Here is a 21,335-nt window from a genome sequence, read left to right on the forward strand (position 1 = left end):
CAGAAGTCTCATACTACCCTCATTTTTGTGTTTCTAGGTTTGTTTTACTGTGGTACAGCTCTTCATTCACTGACTGCAGGTAGTATTTTGAAATTAGAACTTGAATATAGCAAGAATATAGAACTTGCTGAAGTGAGAGACTGTTGGGTGTTGTTTTCTCTTCTCACGTAAGCATTTCATTCAGGAACAGTAAAATGCTTCATCCTCACTGTGTTTTGTAACAGAACAACGCTGACCCCCTTGTGTTTCAGTTCCCTTGATCTACTGACCACACGTTTTAAGGAGAAGTTGACATCTAGCATGTCAGTTATTTTCAGATATCAGTCTTTGTCATATTCAGAAATCCCGAGAAAATAAACTAAATGTATGATTATAAATACATGTGAAATCTGAGCTGTCATCACTCTCAAGGATTTTCCATTGTGGCTGCTGCATTATTTTTAAGCTAAGATTTCACAGATGTTTAGCAGGAGTGTTTAGAGAATAAAGCATTTCATTTTTTGATGGCTGAAACATTGTTAAATCTAACTCATTAGTAATCGAGTTTATTAATTCCATGGTGCCTGATTTGTTATTCTTAGTTGTTTAAATGGAATTACAATAATGAAAATGAAATTTAGTGAGCCAACACAATCCTGAGATGGCCTGAGAGCTGTTATTTCAAATTTTCACATACATTCAGTTATTCAGAAGAATAAAAGGTGACAGAGACCCCCTGAAACAATACTCCTTGTTTGTGTTCACTCCAGTGTTCAGAAACCAGCATTGGATTTTTATTGCTGTAAGAAAAGAGGAGCAGAGCATCAATTCTCCTTCACATTATGCTCCTGCTAACCAGTAGTTTACTGCATGCATAACTGACAAGTCTGATTTAAATTACAAATTTAAATTATGATTTAAATTAGGAAGAGGAAATTTTAACCAAAATGTTGATGTTATTTTTCCCTGTTAATTTGTGTAATTGGATACCTCTTTTTTTGATCAAGCAGGATGATAGCAATACATTTTAGTTAAAGTAAATACAGTTTGAATACACTTACTTAGAAACCCAATTTTTCTGACTGAGAATTTTTCTGATTGAGAACGATGACTGATCCATTTCCTATGTCCTAATATGCTTCATTTTTACTTATTAAATTAATGTCAAATTGCATTTGGAAGAGAACTGTATTCCAACCAAAAATGCACAAAGATGTCTCAAAATTATAAGATCATACATATTAACACTGATAATTAGTATTCTCTTGATTGTTTTTTTCTTTCACTCAGGCTCAGACTGTGAATGAAGTAGTCATTAACAAAAACTTAAAGAAGGAAATAATTTCTCTTAATCCTCAGAAGAGGCTGCTAGTATCACTATAGGCGTGTGGTACCCTGCAGCCTCCAGGTACTTAAACAATGCTTCCCACCACGTTTACCATTTGAGTACTGTTTTTCTGTGTAATAAATATCAATTATTAATTAATAACACTGTCATAGCTCTCAAAATAAATTCCCAACCTTCAGATCCAGATGAATATATACTTAGTTTAAAAAATAAAATATATTTAATTTCCAGAAAAATCCCAAATTTGAAGCTAAAGTGTTTGCATTTTTTGGCCTCATAATATTTTCCTTTGCACCTACCAGAGGACAGGACTTAAGGCTTCATTATATTCACCACTTCTGACTTGTCATGACAGACATGTAAGCCTGGGTGGAAAGACTGTGAATTATGAAGTAAGGCAGCTAACAATTGTTGCAAGCAAAGACCACACTTCCTGAACAGGCTCCCTGGGGCAAAGGGATCAACAAACACAATGCACTTTTCTTTCTATGACACACTAATCATTGTTCACCTGTAGTACGTTGCACCACAGTATTGCTTCCAAAAGTGTGCTTTGTCTGTTCTGAAGTCCCGTGCCTCTACTAAAATAATAGTTCTGTGGTACTTTGTATGTTTCAAGCTACTGTAACTCACCGTCCTGTTAATTTATTACATAAACTGCAACAAGCTCAAAGAGTTATAGCCCTGCCTTACATTCACTGCCCATAGTCATCAAACTACGTCAGAAATGAAGTCATATAATTGGCCTTGGCACCAAACATGCAGGTTTTAAGATTGCATTTACGTCTCTCTGTGAGTAAATAGATTTGGTATGGCACATATTAGCAAGAAGACTAACTTTTGTACACACTTCCTTTTTTTCCTACACACTTTTTCTCCCTCACACCCAAACACACGCGTGCTTTAACTCAAGAGATGCTCAGTAACTAAAATGCTAAAGCTTTCTGACCCGAGGCCACTAGCCCTCCCAGGACACATCAACAAACAATTGAAAGAGCTAAGAGTTTTAAACATCTGCTCTCTGGAGAAAACATCAGAATTCTGCAAATGTCTGTATGGTGACGAGTGAGATGAGGCCTGTGTGCTACCATCTCAAATGAAATGTTGATCATGCTGGCTGCCTGCAACCCTGAATTTCCTTACATAGTGCTGCAAGAAGTTGCTCTCATTCATACAGGACCTTCAATTATGAATCCATCTCTAGGTCCTTCTCCTTTAAAATGTAATCAGAGAAGAGGACAACTGCTCACCTCTTCTGCAACAGGTTACAATTCAGAGCATTCATAGACTCAATTCCTTTATCAATATGAGAAGACTAAGAGTCCACAATGCTGGTGTCCTTTTAAAACTGGATTACAGAGTAGCAAAGTGTTTAATGGTTGTGGACTGGATGGGAGAGCAAAACTTTTCTTGATATCGATTAGTGTAGTTCTGGAAGGAGAGATCTGAGATTCCCAGCCCTGTTATATGCATGATTTCTGTAGTTTATCTTGCTGTGTTTTTTGTTTTTTGTTTGTTTTTTTTTTTTGTTGTTGTTTTTAATAGAATACATAACCATAATGCATTGATGCATATGTTCAGTTATTAACTCATTTATCATTTTCTAGTGCAACTCCCTTAAGAGCATAGTTTAACACACTTCTGTTAAGACTGTTCAACATAGACTATCTGTTCCTTCCACATCACCAAGTTAACAATTGCCAAATAAAATTTCTCATTAATTAGTCTGAGTGAACTAAAAAGATTCACTTCAAGAGAGACATTCATACATGCTTTAGAAGTGAGATCTGCTAAGGCCCTTTCCTTAAGTGGGATGGGGTGCCTGGACTTTTCAGCTGTCCATAGCTCCCATAGTGGACAGGATAGCTGGGAGGTTCAGAATTGCCTTGCATTTTGATCTCCATTCAACAACACTGCTGTGAAGGAAATATTTGAGATACATTTTCCTATCTTTGTGTTTTCCTACAGGAAACAACAACCTGAATCACGCCACACTGTATTGTATCAGAGGGATGCTGTAAGAACTAAAACCTCAAGCTCTGAACCACTGAGGTCTTAGACTAGTATTTAAGTGAGTTAGTACTGAGGTGCCCTATTCTCCTGGCTAAATTCCAGTTGGTTAACGACAACATTACCTACTTGATTCTCATTTGTAGCTTGAAAGACATCTTGAGCTTCTGCACTGCAGTCTGCACTGGCCGAAGAATGAAACTTCTAATCTAGGTTTGATTCCTTTTCAGAGTGAAGTAGTAACAAGCACCTGGGACAGATTATCCAAATATTAATATTCTTACATAGCAAGTAGTTTTCAGACATTTTGATTTGGCAAACTTTGTACTAAAACACTGTATTCACATTTACAAGCAAATTATTTTCTACATTCTTATAATTTGCATAAATATTTTTGCTCCCCCTGCAAATATATTCCCGTCAATGATCCAAGACAGCAAAATAAATGAAGAAACTAAACAAATGTAACTTACTGTTTGTCATAGAAAACTTAATATTTCCCTGCTGTTAATGAAGCCTGAAATTAATTAAATGCACAATGTTCTTATATATATATACATTGCACTTTAGATGCTGTAAAATGAAAACCAATGTCAGAATTTCAGCACTGATGAAATGAATGTTTGTTACAGTATTTCACATTCACAGAAATAAATGCTTTGCAGAAACTTTGAATATCTTTTCCCTTCCTTGGGCACTAGAGGTCACCAGTGGTACAGACACAAGGAATGGGACTGGTTTAATGAGACTCAGCAGAACAGAGGCCTTAGCCCTCTCCCGTGACTTTGATTTCGGTTGTTACTGTTAGTCCTTCAGCATCTCGGTTTTTGTAAGCGTGAAATTATTTCTTTCAAGCCCCATATGCCTCCGATGTACAATTATGTATCTATCTGAAAGGGATGTTGCCTCTTGAAAATATGATTTATTCAGGCCTCTGATACTTGAGAGTTCCTTGGCTGATACCTGCTGTATTTGAGCTCTGAGTAATGTTGTTGAGACAGAACCACAGAACACCCAGCAGAAACACATGTTGTTTCAAACGAAACAGCATGGCCCATTTCAAGGAAGAAACAGTGCTTCTTTACTGGTTCCATGTGTGGTGTGCGCAGGGTTCACTGAAGCAGAACGTTCAAGAACACCAATTGCATTTTTTGAGAAAGAGACCACACCATCTTTTAATGCATTCAGACTTTCAGTTTCTGACTGATGCTATGACAAAAGCCCGCAAGTTCTCATGCACGCACAGAGACTCAGAAATGCTCAGCAATCCTTAGAGAATATACATCTATCTTTTAATCTCTAGAAGATGCAAAACTAACTAAAAAACTTTATCAGATAAATAGCTAAATTTAATGACTGCCAAACTTACATATTCTATCAGCTATTTATATAGTGCTTGATACTAATAATGTCCTAAATATGAAGCAGAGGTGTTGTTTGTTTGTTTGTTTTAGCAATGATTCAACACATTGATCTGCTAAAATGTTATAAACATACTACTGTAGTTATAGAGATAGACTAGAAACAAATAGCACCACCTAACAGAAAGTCTTCTTGGAACACTGAAAGTTCTACATGGTTTAAATATCAGCTCAAAGATTGCTCTGTCAAAAGATTTCATAAAATTTTGGATATTAAACTTGTCAGAGATTTAAACTTCGGTAAAAAGTCTATTGAAACTCTAAGCCCTGAAACCTGCATTAAGTAGCAATACCACAGAGAGTTTTTCATGCTTGCTTTCTTCACCTAGGTTTCATCTAACTTTGAAGTGCTTTTACTTTGAGGTACAGAAGCTAAAGAATTTTTAAAGCTAAGCAAAGTTAAAAATTAGGCAGGCGGAAGAAATCTTACCCTGGAAAGAAGTAAAAGCAACTGGATGCTGTATGCTACATATTTTCACTACTTTGTTTAAAATAGCATATTAGTGTACTTAAAACTCTTCAGATCTGTGTGTTATTTATGAAGCTGTAAACATACAGAAAAGCACAAAAGTCACATTTTCCACTGCACCCAAGGAGATAAATGTAAAATTACAGCTACATATTGCATCTCCTAGACTCTTCTACAGCCTTCTGAAACGAATGTGAGAGCACATGTGAATATCATCCACATTATATACATCCTTGTATTAGCAAGACACAAAATAAGAACACTACAGTATACAAGTTAATGTACTACTTATGATCAAAGACAACAGGGAAGACAGCTCAGCTCAGCAGGGAAGACTATCAAGGGGTTGTGTGAAGCTCTGTGAGTCAGGCTGTAGATCTGGGACACAGATCTTGGGGGAGGGTCTTGCAGGCTCCTGCAGCTTCTTCTCGTGGGCTTTTTGCCCTTTCTCATCCTCTCCCTTCTCCTGCTAGCCAAGAGCAAATGTCATCTGAGCATAACTGGAGCATAATGTGGCTTTGCTTTCACAGTGCCATGCCTGTGCCCAACCCCAGGTTACTCTTATACACACAGAAGAAAGAGGATGAAATGCCAGCAACAACTGAGAACTATGTCTGCATGGGGACTTCAGCATGGGGAATATCTAATTGCTTTCTGCTACTTTTGCACCACCCAACCGTACAAAGTATCTGTACATACCAGATATGGTCTTTACTGCCTGCAGTATTTATTTGGTAAGTCTGAACTGCATCTGTTTAAACAAATGTAATTTTTTTCTTTTAGTGCATTCATAAAAAAGCTGGTACCAGTGAAGAAAGGGAGTCACATACTGGGTTTCGAGATGCAACTGTGCAACAACTCCACAACATGTTAGTTTTCTGCTGGATCAGTTTCTTGCTGTCTGTACCTTCTAGTCAGGGAAATCTGTGTTATGTTGGTACAAATGCTGGTGCTGGCACAACACAGCAAGCACAGAAAGAATGGATGGGGCCAACTCGTTTGGCAAAAGTCTGAATCAGATTGACTGAAAAGTCATACCTGAACTGCAGCATGTAGCTTATGAATATGCCCATTGAAAGATAGAAGTTAGCTTCAAAAGACATGAAAATGGGTCCTAAATTTCACCTTTCAAATTAAACATCTAGAGGTGCTGATATTCAGGACATACTACTAGACTCATCCCACAATTTTGTGGATGTGGGTCTCAGCAGAGAGTAAAGCATATGAGCTGGGGCTATGTGGCTGGGTTTGAAGAACCAAGGGTTTTTTCTTTGCTGATCTAATGGAAGCTTTTGACATTTTTACTGTAATAATTCTCAGCAGATTGCATATTTGTTGAATATGTGTAGGTCCTGGAAAAGCTCTTCTGTATTTACATAAACCTACTATAAACAAGGCTCATTTACCTTCATCCACCCATCATATAGCTCTGGAACTAGAGGAAGTAAATATTGGACCTGGCAAATATAATATTTCATGCCTCTGGTCCCTTCCCATTTTTTTAACTTTCATCATCTTCCAAAATTATGCTTCTGTTTCAATTATTCAGTTGTTTTTTTCCTAAAAATGTCTGCTTGTTAAGAAAGCGCTGTTCAATTGAAAAATAGCATTCTGATTAGGAAAATATATGTTCCAACTGTGAAGCCAATGTGGTGAACTCGCAGGTAGGCCAAGTGCTGCACTGTTCTGACTCTTTCCTCCAAGTATCTGAAACAGCTAAAACCTTCACTTGTTTCCACAATCCATCAAAACATTTCCCAAGTCTTGGCCTTGCCTTACCTGCTTTGTACTAATCTCACTGAGTAACTTCATTTAATCAGTCTTCCATGGCTTCCTCAACAGCTTTTACGTTGCTCCCCACAGTTGGGCCCGGGTCTGTGCTCAAGAAGGAGTGCCTGCACCCATCACCCTCAGCTCATAGGAACCTGGATGCTCATTGTTCTTATGAATGAGAAGAATAAGAGCTCTGGCTTGCTGAGTAAGTCAGTGTAACTTTTGGATCACATATATTACTCAGACCTGAGAACAGAGAACACATCTCTGCAGCATCGGGGAGGTGACAAAAGTGGCTCAGAGCTCCCTGTGTGCTGTGTTCACAGACCTCAGCATACATCTGCAAAGAAAGCTGTTGAGGCTTTCCACCAGTCTTGTGCCATACTAGGAGTGAAGCTAACCGTCATGCTTACCTCTGTTGTCAGAGTCCCTGCAGTCAAGCCAGGAATGTAAGCGCAGGCTGATATTCAGCTGTCCTGAGACTGCAGTTGCTGGACTTCAACAGAAATCAACTTGTAAGGCAGAGACTGTTGGTGGGGGAAGGGACAGTACTATATCCATGGCCACCCACTGCCTAGAAAAAGTCTGGCAACAGGGTTGTTATTCTTGTTCCATTGGCAATCATGGGACTTCTGCAAGACTTGATCCTAAATGAATGCATTTTTCTGACCCAGAGTCCTTTTATGTGGTTCGGTGTGGAAAAGTGCCATGGTATTTGTCACAAAAAGTCCTCGCTGGCTAATCTGTTTTTAGGATTGTTGATGGTTTATAAATTAGAATTATTAGTCAAACATTGCTCTGTGTGTGAAAACTGCTAGTACAGACTGGGGCCATAGGACCCACCTTTGTATCTATAGCAAATTGTTCTGACACAAAGGGAAGGAAGGTAAGCAGAGTAAAATCAGAAGTGTACACAAGCATTTACTGCTGACTTGTACTCTAACATATCTTAGTTGTTGTACTGTCCACATAACTTCTATTCATCATCTCCAATAAAAGTGAACTTATTACATACTGAAGTCTTAGAAGGTCTCACTTAAATAAGCCATAGGCTCTCTATTTTCTGGCTATGTTAGAACATGGCGTGCTGACAATTTGAAGATTACAGAGGTAATACTAGGTAAGTATACTATTTATCTTTTAATTAGAGGACAGGTCCATCAGTAGAGTACTGGCTTGCTGCTCCTGATATGGAATGCTTACCCTACAGCTGAGCTGACGGAGGCAAAAGGTGGTGAAAAACTCTTCCTAGGTGCATGTCCATAAATCCCAAACTAGGGAAGTTCTATTACTGACAATAGACTGAAATAATGAGATAATGAAATATGGCTTACACTTCCACATGTCCATGTGTTGCTATGCTAATCTGCTTTTCAGATGTAACACTGACAGATTTTCATACTCTTTTTGTTCTGCAAACTCATTTATCCAATTACCATGAGTATAATCACCTATAAATATATATACAGTGCTAAATTCCATGAGAGATATATATTTGTGTCTTGAACTTTAGAACACTGAAAACAGTGAGAATGTTTCAAGTCATACAGACCCCCTAACTTTTTGTCATTCCACAACTGGTTGAGTTTTGGAGCTCCTTAGCACATTCTCTGAACAGACCTTCTTATATTAAAACTTTCTTGGTGAAATGTAGCATTTATGACAGTGATAAAAACAATTTAGATTAATTTTTCAAAAGTTTGTGAATTATTTTTGTGTTTTTCCTTGCTTTTAAAAACAAACAAAAAAAAAAATTGAAACTCAGAAATGGGAATATATGGAAAAAAGGGAAGTAAAAGACCATGCTGGTTACTCTGGAAGCTTTGAAAGTAAACTACTTGTAAGTTCTTCATGGATTTACTTTTGTATGTGTCTGTGTGTGTGTGTGTGTCTCAAATCCACAGAAAAACACATATGTTCAAAGCTTTGAATGACTGCCCTGACCTCCAGTTTTTCCGGTGATGGAATCCAAATTCTGTACATTCCACTCCTTTTCCAGGAATACTAACAATTAATACAATGTGCAAAACAAAGGACAAAACTAAGGATCAGATGGGAGGAAAAAAAACCCAGACTCCCATTTACACTAAGACAGAGCTACACACTAAAGAGTAACCGTGCATGTTGTTCTCCCCATTCAGTTTCAGTTAAGACTGTATTTCATTTGTATTTCAGCCAAAGGATTTTACTATCTTCTCTTTTACAAAGCAACCTGAAATGTTTTATTTGTGTTTGGCTAAAGATATGAAAAGGTTAAAAACATTTTTATTATTCACACTTGCATTAGAGCAGGAAAAAAATGTCAGCTGCATAGCATATAAGTAAAGATTTTCTATTAAGCTTTCAGTTTATTTGGGCATGCATATGTGCATATAAAGTATAAATATGTATATATGTGCAGTATATAATGTAAAATATCTCTAGAGCATTTGATAAAGCTGCTGATAAAAGCTGATAACAAGGTAGAAAGAAGTCAGTCACAGAGAACAAGTGAGTTTTCTCACTGGAAGGTGATTGTCAAAGGGCTGCTACCGTTCCCCACTAGCCTTTAACTCATTTATAAAGGATAAAGAAAAGGGGTGAATATTTTGTTGATTATGCAAATTTATTCAAGGTAACAGAAATGGGGTTTGACTGTAGAAAAGTTATACTGATTTGAATGACTGGCTCATAACGGCAATAAGATCCAATGTTGATAATGCAAAATGATGTCTGGACAACAGAACAATCTTAATTTTTTAATATCAAATTACAATTTTTAAGATGATTGTTAACACTCAGGTATTTGACATTTGTGATTGTCAACTTCTGCAATTTTTTAGTTTAGAATAAACACCTATAAGAAAGCACCAATTCAATGCTCAGGTTGACTTTTAAGAGTTATTATCAAAAGAAACACAAAGGGAATAAATTTCAGAATATAATCATGCCACTGTGTTATTCTGAGGGGAATCCCCAACATCTCTCAGGCTAACAGAAGAACTAGGAAAGTTTCACAGCAAGAAAACATTAGATGGCATGTTCAAAACAGACACAAGAACCTGATATTTTCACAGCAGTATCTTCTGGATTCTAAAAGTAATTCTTTAGAAGAAAATTCTAGTTGTTTTAAATACAGCAATTCCACCCCTTACACACAAAGTCCCTGGACCACAAACTGGTGGAAGCTGACACAGTGCTCTAATCAAGAGAAGCTGTACTTTTGCTCCTCTTCATCTCTAGACAAACACCAAAGTTAGCCAATGTGAGGAAATACATTGCAACTTAGAGGAACTGTTCATTTTATTAAGTAGGATTGTTCCTATATTCATTAGTTAAGCTTTTTCAAATGATATAAAAGGAGGGTGTTAGGAAGAACACACTTCACCTGTAGAATACTGACATACTAACACACAACTAAGATAATTATTTCCAAGCCAAACTGAGCTTCTAAAACACCAGCAAGCACAAAACAAAACAAAACTACAAGTGTGTTCTGCAGCAGTATCATTTAATGTCTCCTAATTAACATTCCTGTTTCCTTGATATCAAACTTCTAAAGGATGTGTATGTGCAGATTATAACAAAACCTGCTGTACAGATAGGGGACAACAATGAGTGAAGTTCAGCTAGTGTTGGGGCACCAACCTACCATGCATTCAACCCTGTAAGAAAACAGGTTTTGTCCTTATCTATAAGGATATTTATAAAGGTTTATAAATATAAATATAATATAAAGTTATAAAGATCGCACCTAGCTGAGGATAAGGACTCACACATTTGCATCTTTTACAGGTAGACTTTGTAAGCATCAGTGATTTTCAAAGTGTTAATGTGCAAACAAGAGATCTTCTATCACAAAACTTTATCTAAAAACAGAAAACATGTAAAGACAAGAAACAAAAATGTAAAGTGATGAAAAAATGCATACTCATAGCTTCCAGAGCTTTGACCATCACAAACTGCCACTTACAATAAAAGGTGGTATCTACCATATAAATTAATTGAAGAACTAAAACAAACAGAGTCTATAATCTGTTTGGGGATGAACCTAAGATCTTAAGTTTGTTAAAATATTTCCCTCGTTTTTGTTCTGTTTTGTTTTTATTGGATTAGTGTTCCCCAGTTTAGCTCACCTTGGTTAGTCAGTCTAAGTTGAAATAATTTTTTCTGTACTATGGACACAGCTTAAGTGTCAAGGTTAGAGGTGATTATCATACCCGTATTTTTCCCAGTCTAAGCCCAGATGTTCTTTTTTTTCCCTATCCCCACTCACCATCTCTTTTCTTTTCATTTGTAAGATTCTGTAAAATCTAAGTCACATCCAGTGCAGAGAAACAGAAGGAATTTCACGACTGGACAGAAATACACTATCGCAAGACAGAAATTACTAAATTTGATATTAGTTGCAATTGCTTAAAAGCCACTGCTTCAGTCATGGTTTAATACTGTTTACAAGAAAAGGAGAGGGATGGTCAACATATGTTGTGGAAAGAATGAGCGACACTGGTGGAATGGGTACTAGAGATCGTGTATATTGCTCATCAACAAGACATCTGTTTTCAACTACGGAGCTTTATTCAAGAACTGCTGGATAAATTAAAGTACCATGATATCTAAGTACCTCTGCTACCTCTTGTGACAGTCACATAATTACTCTAAATACTGGTCCTGTATTCCTGCACTAATAATGTATGTGATTCACTGATGTCAAACTTGGAGTTAATGCTACAACATTTCAGCCATCATGCTAGGCTAAGCCAACATGACAGGGGACATCACTGACCTAAGTCCAATTAATTTAAATACTGGAATTAGAGCAGGATAGATAAGAAGCGTTAAATCCCTGAAGAAGAATTAATCCATAAAATCTTTTCCCCTATTTTGCTAAAAACGGTCCTTGTAAAATACTTACTTGCAGAACAACAGTCTGAATTTTATCTGTATATTGTCACTGAACTTGCTTCCTGCTCCACAGGAACCTTTAAACACAGAAAAATCAATTAAATATCCTTTGAAAGGTCAGATGCAATGCAGACCAAATGCAAATGAGCTCCACCTGCAAAATGTTTCTTTTAAAGATAATTCACTGATACTGGGAGGGAGGGGATATTTATATTGCAGTCTTACCCCAAAAGGCCACCACATACAATGTTCCCACTGACTTTAATAGTCATAGTAGGCTCAGATTTATGGTTGGGTGTAGGGATGTTTCAGTCTTCACCTCTTCACCTCTTATTAGCACTTGTCTTTTGCTTCCTTGCCACAGTTTAAGCAGTCCCAGATGCTCTTCAGTTCCAAAGTCCCCCTCTAGCTCCCATGAAACCAGAAAAAAAAGTATGTTGTGGAGTATATTGCATGTGGTAGAGATGGAGCTGGGGAGATGGACGTGAAGATATGGATTGTCTGAGAACAATAAATTGATGTGCAAAGGATGCCCAAATCTCACTGTGAGTATCAATGTAAAATCTAACCTTACTCAAATATACAAAAATTATTAGCTTAATGCTTTTACCAGTACAAGTACCTTCAACAAAACTCAATCTATCTCTTAGTAAGAAATTATAGTGGTGAAGGGATAATACATATTGATAGCTTAAATGTCTGAAACATTTATAAACCCACAAAAATTAAAACAATTTTCCTCTGCTTCAGGAATTAATTCAAAATTACAGCAATTAGATTTGTTATAATTTCAATGATAAGAGTTAATGAAACAATGAAGTCTTTCTATAGCATAACAGAGTCAAGGCTAGTGCCACCTTGTTTAAACACACCAGATTTACTATATCCTAAAGATGTTATTTAAAAATACCATTTACATTGCTATAAATCTGGAAGAGGTTCCTAGAAAATATCTTAGGTTACAGTAACACAAGTTACAACACAGAAAAATTGATATAATTCTCTATGGAAATGAATATACCCTTCTCAGAGTACTATACATTTTGAAGTTATGAATGATTCTTTCCAGAGTGCTGTGGTAAACAGGAATTTTAGCTTAACGTATTCAAGCTATAATTAAGAAAGATTGTTTAGTTGCTATTTGTCTTTCAATCTCAGCCAGAAGGACAAGATTCATATATAGATACACAACCAGCTCTCCAGTACGCTTTTTCTTGCTAGCCAAATGCCTCTCCCTTTTCTGGCAAACACACTCTGTCCTTTTTATTGTGGAGCCAGAGACTGTGCCTTTAATATTACTACTAAGGTGCAATACAGGATGCAATTTGATAAGACCATGATATAAATGTACCAAATACCACTGGTATTCAGTGTCGAAACTCCTTTGATTTTTTTTTCTAATCAATTCTCTACATCAGTAAACAAAAGCCACAACAACAACAACAGGAAAAAAAACTCATTTGCTTATTAGACTGCCAGAGATCCCAAAATCTAGTTGATATCTGTTTCCAATTTGTCTTTGTGGAAAGGAGGCCAAAGAGTTGCTTTTCTTCATTTTTGCAGAATGCAGCCAAAATGTAGTCTAACCTGGGTGCACCCACCCACACTCACCAGAATATGCATTCTAGCCATGACTCAAGTTAATAAATTTGATTAGCTCGCACAGTACTTCAAGCCAGCAGCCCACAAAGCAGGTTCAACCAATACCTTTGCTTCACTCGCTGCTCTCAGCAGACCACCAAGGCTCTAGTTTGTATTTTTTAAACCTGGGTTAAATTGTGGCATAACCACAAACCATTGTATGTGATTAACAGTGGGGTTCCAATGACTGACTGACAAACAAAATCTTAGCACACTGAGTCTGCTTCTCCCAGTAGTAAACACATGTTATTAATGAAATGATTCTAACAGGCTACACAATTGGAAGCTTTTTTCTTGATTGACAGACTATGATTTTTCTAACAGGCCAAACAAAGAAGGCATAAAGAGTACACTTGTATTTTTTACTTTGTGAAGTAAAGGCATAATGCTATTGAAATCATTTCTACATTCAATTATAACCTAATGGAACGCTTCTCTGGCCAATCACTGAATGATGGATTACCTCAATACACACTCTGTTACTCTAAACAGAAAGGAACAGTGCTTTTAAAAAGTACTGCCACACATCCTCTGCTGCTTTCTTTTCACTGCTGTCCCACTCCTCTGTTATCACTGATGTAGCTTAGCATGAGTATGAGACAGTTTGACCATGCTTCCCCGCCTCAAACAAGGATTGGATGAACTACTCATCCAATACGTCTCTACTAGCATAATTAATGACATAATTGTCATCACAATTTTCAAGGCCCATAAATTAAACCTAGAACATCTAGGCATTTGGCTACATAATCAGTAGTTGTGCTCTTCAGGTTGTTAGTAAGCAGTCTTCACTATTTCTGTGTCTGTCCTGACTATTCATATGTATGCATCATTTGTCAGACTGGTGGAGGACAAAGAGAAGAAGTTTCAGTCCATACTGCTGTCTAAGGACCAAAATGCAAGATAAACTCTAGTCTCAAGCAGATGAAACTAAACCAACTAGTGGACAGTTCACCCATTCAGATTGTCACTGCACCCAGTGATGATGTTAGCATGTCATTAGTAACGTACATAATACATAAAGTACTCTTATGGTAAAGTTGTTCCTGTGCACAAAAAAAAAAGTTTGGAATATTTGCCTTACACAGTCTGTAATTTTGTCAGAGAAAAAAAAAAAAAAAGATCACTTTTCATACAATTCAACATTTCATTTCAAAGAAACAAGAATGCTGATGTGAGATCTCTTTCATGTAAGAGGTTAGAGTCTATCTGCTACAAGTGAGTCACTGGTATTTCCATACTCTGCTATTCTCCCTGGATGTGGAGTACAGCATGCTGAACTGTCTAAATCGCTATGATCTGGATTGAAAAGTGTTTCATTGGTCTCTTACTTATTATTGACCTCTATTGGAGACTGATCTCACATATGAAAATTTTGCAGGCTTCTTGGGCAGAGAAGTTAATTTATTTATTTACTTTGGAGGAGGAAACAGAGACATAGAAAAGACTAGATGAAATGAAACAACAGTGGTGCAGCCAGTCAGGACTGCCAGGCTTGGCTATGCCTTACTATAATGGTCCATGAGGGACAACATGGGTGCCTTTCAAACAACTAATGAAGATCTTTTTGAATGATTCCTGTAGTCTGATATCTACTGCAAGTTTATAAACCCACTCATGTTCTTACTCCTTCCTGTTCATGTGGGAATATGATGCTTCTTCCTCTGCATTTTTAAGAAGTAACCAAACCCAGAAAGACAGCTGTCTCACTGCTGCTGTTCAACACCTCCTCCTTTCTGTGGCTAGATAGTAGCTGCAGGCTTAACCTAGAAGCTCTCCTCATATTCTGCTCCTGAGAATCTCTACTCCCAAGAAAAGGATAATTTCTCTCTAAATGGAACTTCAAGGAAAGAGATAAAATATTTTTACCTTTTCAGTTACTTCTGCATTGTCTTTTGTCTTCCTCATTAACAACAGAGTGACAAAATAGAAAATGAGCCATCTGTAAACTGCTTTAAACACTGGCCTCTATTTCAGTCAAGGCACCTTTGTATCCCTCACAGAACAGTGTATTCTAAAGTAGGTGAAAACCCAAACATTAAGCCTTAGAAGTTAACAAGTAATTGTCTTAAATCTTAAACTTAGTGAAATTAACTTCAATGGGATTAGTGGTTTAAATGAACTAGTATAAATGTTGACACTAATTTTCATTATTATATACTACAAATCATGCTAAAGGTAATCTGAGATATTGCCAACTAGGGGATCTCAGAGACTGAGGAGTGAGAATATGAAGTCTGAGTTTTACTGCTCCAGCTTGGCTGGCTGAGATGGGGGCTTGACTCTCCTACCATAAAGCACAGGCACATCCTGTTGTCAATTAGACTCACCGGTATTCTGTGGCAGCAGCATTGAGCCCCTGGGATGTTATATAGTTTGTTTTGCTGTGTAAACAGTATGAAGTAATCCAGGCAGTGCAGAACACAGATGAACAGACAATTTGCAGCATACTAAGTAAAAGAATAAAAGTCTGTGTGTGAGAGTTAGAGAATAAACAGTAACAACATCCCTGGGATATAATATCCACAGATCTGGGATCATCAAAAGTATATACAGAAGAAAGTTCAGGGACTAATTAAAATAAAGTATATCCATTCTTTTCTTTGTCTGCGGATACAGTAGAAGAACAAAGTGCAGGAAGAAAAAAAGTCAGTTATTCACTCTGATTCTAGCAAACACTGAATACAACTTCTGGATAGATTTTTTTTCTTTGGTCCTGATGCAGGACTTTGTCAATTCCTTTAAATTTTTTGCCTACTCACTGTTATCAGAAAGCTCTGAATCAGGTTATGAAATCAAACCTTCGATCTGTATCTTTGTATTTATCTACATGGTGAACGTAAAGTACAAGAAGGTTCTTAGAAATTTTTTTAATTGGTAAAGCCTCTTTTCTTTGAAAAAACAGTCCTACACTGTATCAGAAAAATCCCTCTGCTCATGATACTAGCATAAATAAAGCGGGATTGTAACATTTAAGAATGTGCTCCTAAACCTTTCTCTTTTCAGATGCACAAGTGTGGGATATGCAGGAAGTTTAGCATCTACTGGAGCTCACTGATCAAAGAAAAATTATCTAGATCTATGTTTATTAACAATGTTTGTGTTTAAATAAAACTTTCCACAGCACACAAACATCAAAATATCTCCTCCAGTCCCTTGGTGCTCATTGTTTATGGCATACAGTGCAGAATATGCCTTCCCACCCTCTCATTTATAAATAGTCCGTTACTGATGGTGGTTTTCTATTATCAGTTTTACAGCAGAAAGTCATTCTGACTTTGAAACTTCTAGATAACACTGCAGAAAAAAACTGCATGGTTTACTGTTTTGAATGGAAACTTGAGAACCAGGACTGCTGGTTTCTGTTCCTCTCTCAGTCAGCACTTTGCTGTGTGACTATGGACAGGTTCCTCAATTTTCTTTGCTCTACATTTTCCTGTCTGCTATTTTCCATATCCTACACTCAACCTAACTTTGAGTGTGTGAAAGCAGTTTTCTGGAATTCTCTCTCATAGCTCACAACACAACTGAATCTATGTGGCTCATTGAAGGCAGGGATAGTAAAGAAATTTTTGCTCAGGTGAATTGTTTTGTAGAGAAAAGACCATAGATAACACAGGAAAGAAAACCTAACCAACAATGTGAAAATCCCCATGCACTCCTCAGTATATCCATGATGAGGTGTGGGAAAAGGAGATATGAAGATGCATGGCAAAGAAAGAAATCCAGCAAAAAGAGAGATACAAAGATACAAAAAGGTACAGTAAAAAAGTCCTTCCTCACAGAGCTGAATAAAGGAGCATGTAATTCCCCACTAAAATGTGGAAGAGGGAAAATAAAATTGGAATGGGGAATAAAAAAGAGTAGAAAAGAAGGAAACCATAAGCAGGGATATTAACAGCTAGATTAAAACACAAGTATTGCTGAAGTGCGGAAATGAGAGCCACAAACAGCAGTCTGGGATTAGGGGTTGAAGAGAGAGTATTCCTGACACTACAGGGAAGTTTCCTTTAAAATTTATAGGGAATGTCCTCACTCTACAATTCAAGTTTTCACAATTCAAGTGCTAAAAGACACATACCTCAAAGACTGGAGAGGAAACTCATGGAAAGTTTCAGAGACAGATGACATGGACTCCCCTAGGACCTGCCTAACTGACTTTGCTGGGCCTCTGTTAGGTGCACAACACAACCATGGGATAACCTAGAAATGCTGGCCCTTCTGGCTGGCTTCCTCCAATAGACATGAAAGTCCCACAACCAGCTGCCTATGGCTACCAACTTATTGCTTATCAGTTGATAGGATTCAGCAAGGAAGATACTACTGGAATTTTTGATAGCTGCAGACAGCCAGACAGGAACAGCTTGGTCATTTCTCTAATAGCACTAAAATTACTTGATAGGAATTATCATCGGTGTTTAAGTTCTCTCTCTCCTCCTCATTCTTTCCTATCAGGAAGAAAAGACCAGCTCATCATTTGGGAAGGCCTTTGCAAAAACAGTTGACATAGAGTAGACATATAGATTCAAGGACCTCATGTTGTTTTTCTGTAGGGAAAACTTTGAGACTTCCTCAACAATCAGTACTGCTATAAAAACTGAAACCCCTTGTCTTGCATCTCACATTTTATACAGAGATGGAAGTTTATCCTTCTAGAAAAGAGTGAAAAAAAGGGTTACTATTCTACAAAGCATGAATCTATGGGGAAGCAGTGCATGCAGATTCAAACTAAACTTATTTTTGTTCTTCTAATATCACACAAATACAACAGAAAATTAGATTACTTTATGATACTGTGCAGAATAGATCAGCTGAACTGAATTTAAACTAAGTTCAGAAACAGAACTGTACCCCATCAAGATGTCTGATCTGTAATACTTCATTTTCTGGTTGAGTACTACACTGTCTGTGAGAAAACATAGAACTAGTATCTTTGAACCCTGTACTATTCACATGTTTTGAGAGTGTGTGCTGTTAGTTCATCAGAAAGGAAGCCATCTTCCATCTTATTATACAAAATATCATTCAATTTCAACCCAATTAAAACAAGCTGAGCCCCAAAATTTTAAGAACCAATCAGGATCACTGTCTGCAGAAGAATATATTGGAAATGTACTTAACAAAGATGTCCCTTGATTATCTTCTTCTTCTATTTCTGTACTTTTTAACTTTTAAAAAAAAAATTATTTACTCATAAAACTGAAAAATTCACATTTTTGTCTGGTTCTATTTAGTGTTGCACTGGATAAATTTCTGAAAATGAAAAAATATGAAAATGTTAGTTTATAGATAGACAAATGGCTCCGTTACCTCAAAGCCATCCAGCAAACCAACTTTCTATGCTGGCACTATGCAGCCTTAGAATTTTCCAAAACAGAAATTACGCTAGTAAGGATGACCTTGCTTCAATATATATACCACACTTTTCACTACTGTGTTCATATGATTATTTTCCTCAGTTTCTGGATTTTGATGAGATTTTGCTCATATTGTTCAGCTCTTTATATAGCTGATATGACACACTGGTCTATAGGACACACCTCAATAAAAAAGATAAGCACCCTCCCAAGTGAGACATTCCAATTCTGAAGATGGCTAGTGCCAGGTCAGAACTGATTAGGGACTTTACTATGTTATCAATATCAGAAATTGAAAGCATTTATCAACAATTAGATTAGTCAAGAGACACATTTCTAACGTACAAAACTGCAAGCTATGCCAAAACCATACCCTGTGCAAGATCCATGTTTGTGAAACTTGAGCCAACTAAAAGCACAGTAGCAGAGCAATACAGCTCTACAGAAATGTTGTAGTTGGCTCCTATGGTATGTGCCTTCACTTTTCCGTTACAAGAAATAAAGCTTCTATTAGCACAGGAAATAAAAGCTCTTGACAAATTTACCAGCTAACTGACTGCTAACTCAGGTTAGATCTTCTGTAAACAATGGTGCTCCTGAACACTGAAGGACAGCTTTCTTTGGGGCTGTGCTCTATCAGTTTTAATTTTACATAAAGCTTATAGCAGATATCTCACACTGTTTGCAGACACAAAACTCTTGGCAAGCCAGAGGTGATTTGCTTGGTGGTCAAGGCAGAGAAAAAGTGGTGTTTTCTCTGGTGCTGAGTTGCTGCACCCCTTCACACCTTCACAGCAATAACCCTTTCTAAATTAGCTCCCCACTGAGGACATTTCATATGACAGGCTTTTCATAAAGATTACATTCCGGTCCTCCTCCTCCCGCTCTTTCTGAGACCCAATCATTTGGGCAGGAAGTAAAGCAAAGGAGGAAAAATCCACCAGTATCCAGAGGACGATATAGCAACATAAAAAGGAAAAAAAATATCATGAGTTACTACATACCCTTTCTCATCTGGTAAAACTCCCCTGAGGTCGTTCCTAGGACAGAGTCCCATTTGTAGATGAGTCCGGGAAAGTAATTCTGCTTTTCACTGTTGTCCCTTCAGTGTTGAATTTTTTTTGTTACTCATGCCATCCATGTCACTGCCTAGACTCTGTATTTCAGCCTGTCAGACAAATCAACTCTGCCACAGCTCCCCCTGCATAACCCTTGGACTCCAGGGATGGAGTTACAAGCTGTTTGTCTATCACTTACCACTTATACTCCAGAGGAATCCAACTGTACAGACAGATGTTTGGCTTGCTTTGCTTTCTCTGGAGCATTCCTTCAAAAACTAAAGCCCTAGGAGACTTGTTCATCTATATATGAAACTGACGTTTCTAATTTTCACAGTTGCCATTTTCCTTCGTTTTTATAACAACATTATGCTTACATGTTCATATACATTTGTCCCAACGAGTTAATGTGAGTATTGCATCCTAAAACTACCCAAACTAGAACGAAACAGAGGTGGGGCATTATTTTCAGACAAAATCTGCAACAGTTAAAGAATGACAATAAAGCTATTGAACTTAGAACACTGACCACACAGGAAGTTAAAATATATAAGGCAAAAAAACAAAGGTTCTGAATAACTACTATTTTACTTCCAAATATTTTAGAAAAATAAGCATGTTTCTAGTAAAAAGAGAACACAGAAAACTGAAGGGTGCTGATATTAGGAAGAGTTGTTTGAAGCTTTTAACAAAAATCATTTGGCTAAAATTTTTTGATCCTGAATACCTTGCAGATCATGTAATTTCTCATAATTTGCCACTTCAAGGCTTTTTTAAAAGTGGTTACAAGTTGCCACAGATAATGCGCTCCTCTTTGACCAAAATAAAGAGAGAAAAACAGATATGTCTGCTGTAGCAATGTGCCCAAAACCTGAAAATAATTGTGGATCCCCAGTGGCCCACCCACAGACTTACAAGTTGAGCGGGTTAAAATACTTCTGTCTAGACATTAACTTTTGCACATCTTTGATACAATGAAGATCAGCAAAATACCCTGTTAACATATTAAAGGCTGTTAACTACCATATATCGCCCTTAAAGAGGTGACAGAGTCCAGTGAATACTAAACTGGGTCTGGAACAAATCTATTGCCAGCTATCCTAACAGACTTATGTGATCTTAGAAAATCACCTTATTTCTTAATGTCTTGGAGAAAGAGTTTGCAATAATACTTCCCTGTCTGTTTAGAGCATTTAGTAATCCACATGTGAAAACATATTCTTCCTTCATATATATTTCATAGTACGTACATTTTACAACAGAAATTCTAGAACTTACTAGATTTTCATTCAGTAATAAATATCAGCATATCTTTGCCTGCCAACATTCCCATCTATTTGGCTTAAATATTTTTATATTATTGCACTGCTATTCTCTGTAGAAGTAGAAACACAA

General features: G+C 37.0%; 1 protein-coding gene across 17 annotated transcripts in view; it reads right to left on the reverse strand.

The window, feature by feature from the left end:
• LOC146761029 (uncharacterized) overlaps window positions 1-21,335 on the reverse strand; it is a 169,970-nt gene that overhangs the window by 37,394 nt on the left and 111,241 nt on the right. For 3 of the 17 annotated variants that reach the window (XM_085546500.1, XM_085546506.1, XM_085546496.1), the window contains one exon: window positions 3,467-3,587. The exons of 10 other annotated variants lie outside the window; for them this stretch is intronic. The gene's annotated coding sequence lies outside the window, so the exon portion shown is untranslated. Of the gene's footprint in view, window positions 1-3,462; window positions 3,588-11,894; window positions 11,963-21,335 lie in introns of those variants that run through there. 4 more of the 17 variants (XM_085546502.1, XM_085546497.1, XM_085546501.1 and 1 more) reach the window with 3 other exon arrangements.

Source organism: Coturnix japonica, chromosome 4, assembly GCF_054131305.1.
Source record: "Coturnix japonica strain WE chromosome 4, WE-NBRP24, whole genome shotgun sequence".
Classification (NCBI taxonomy): Eukaryota; Metazoa; Chordata; class Aves; order Galliformes; family Phasianidae; genus Coturnix; species Coturnix japonica.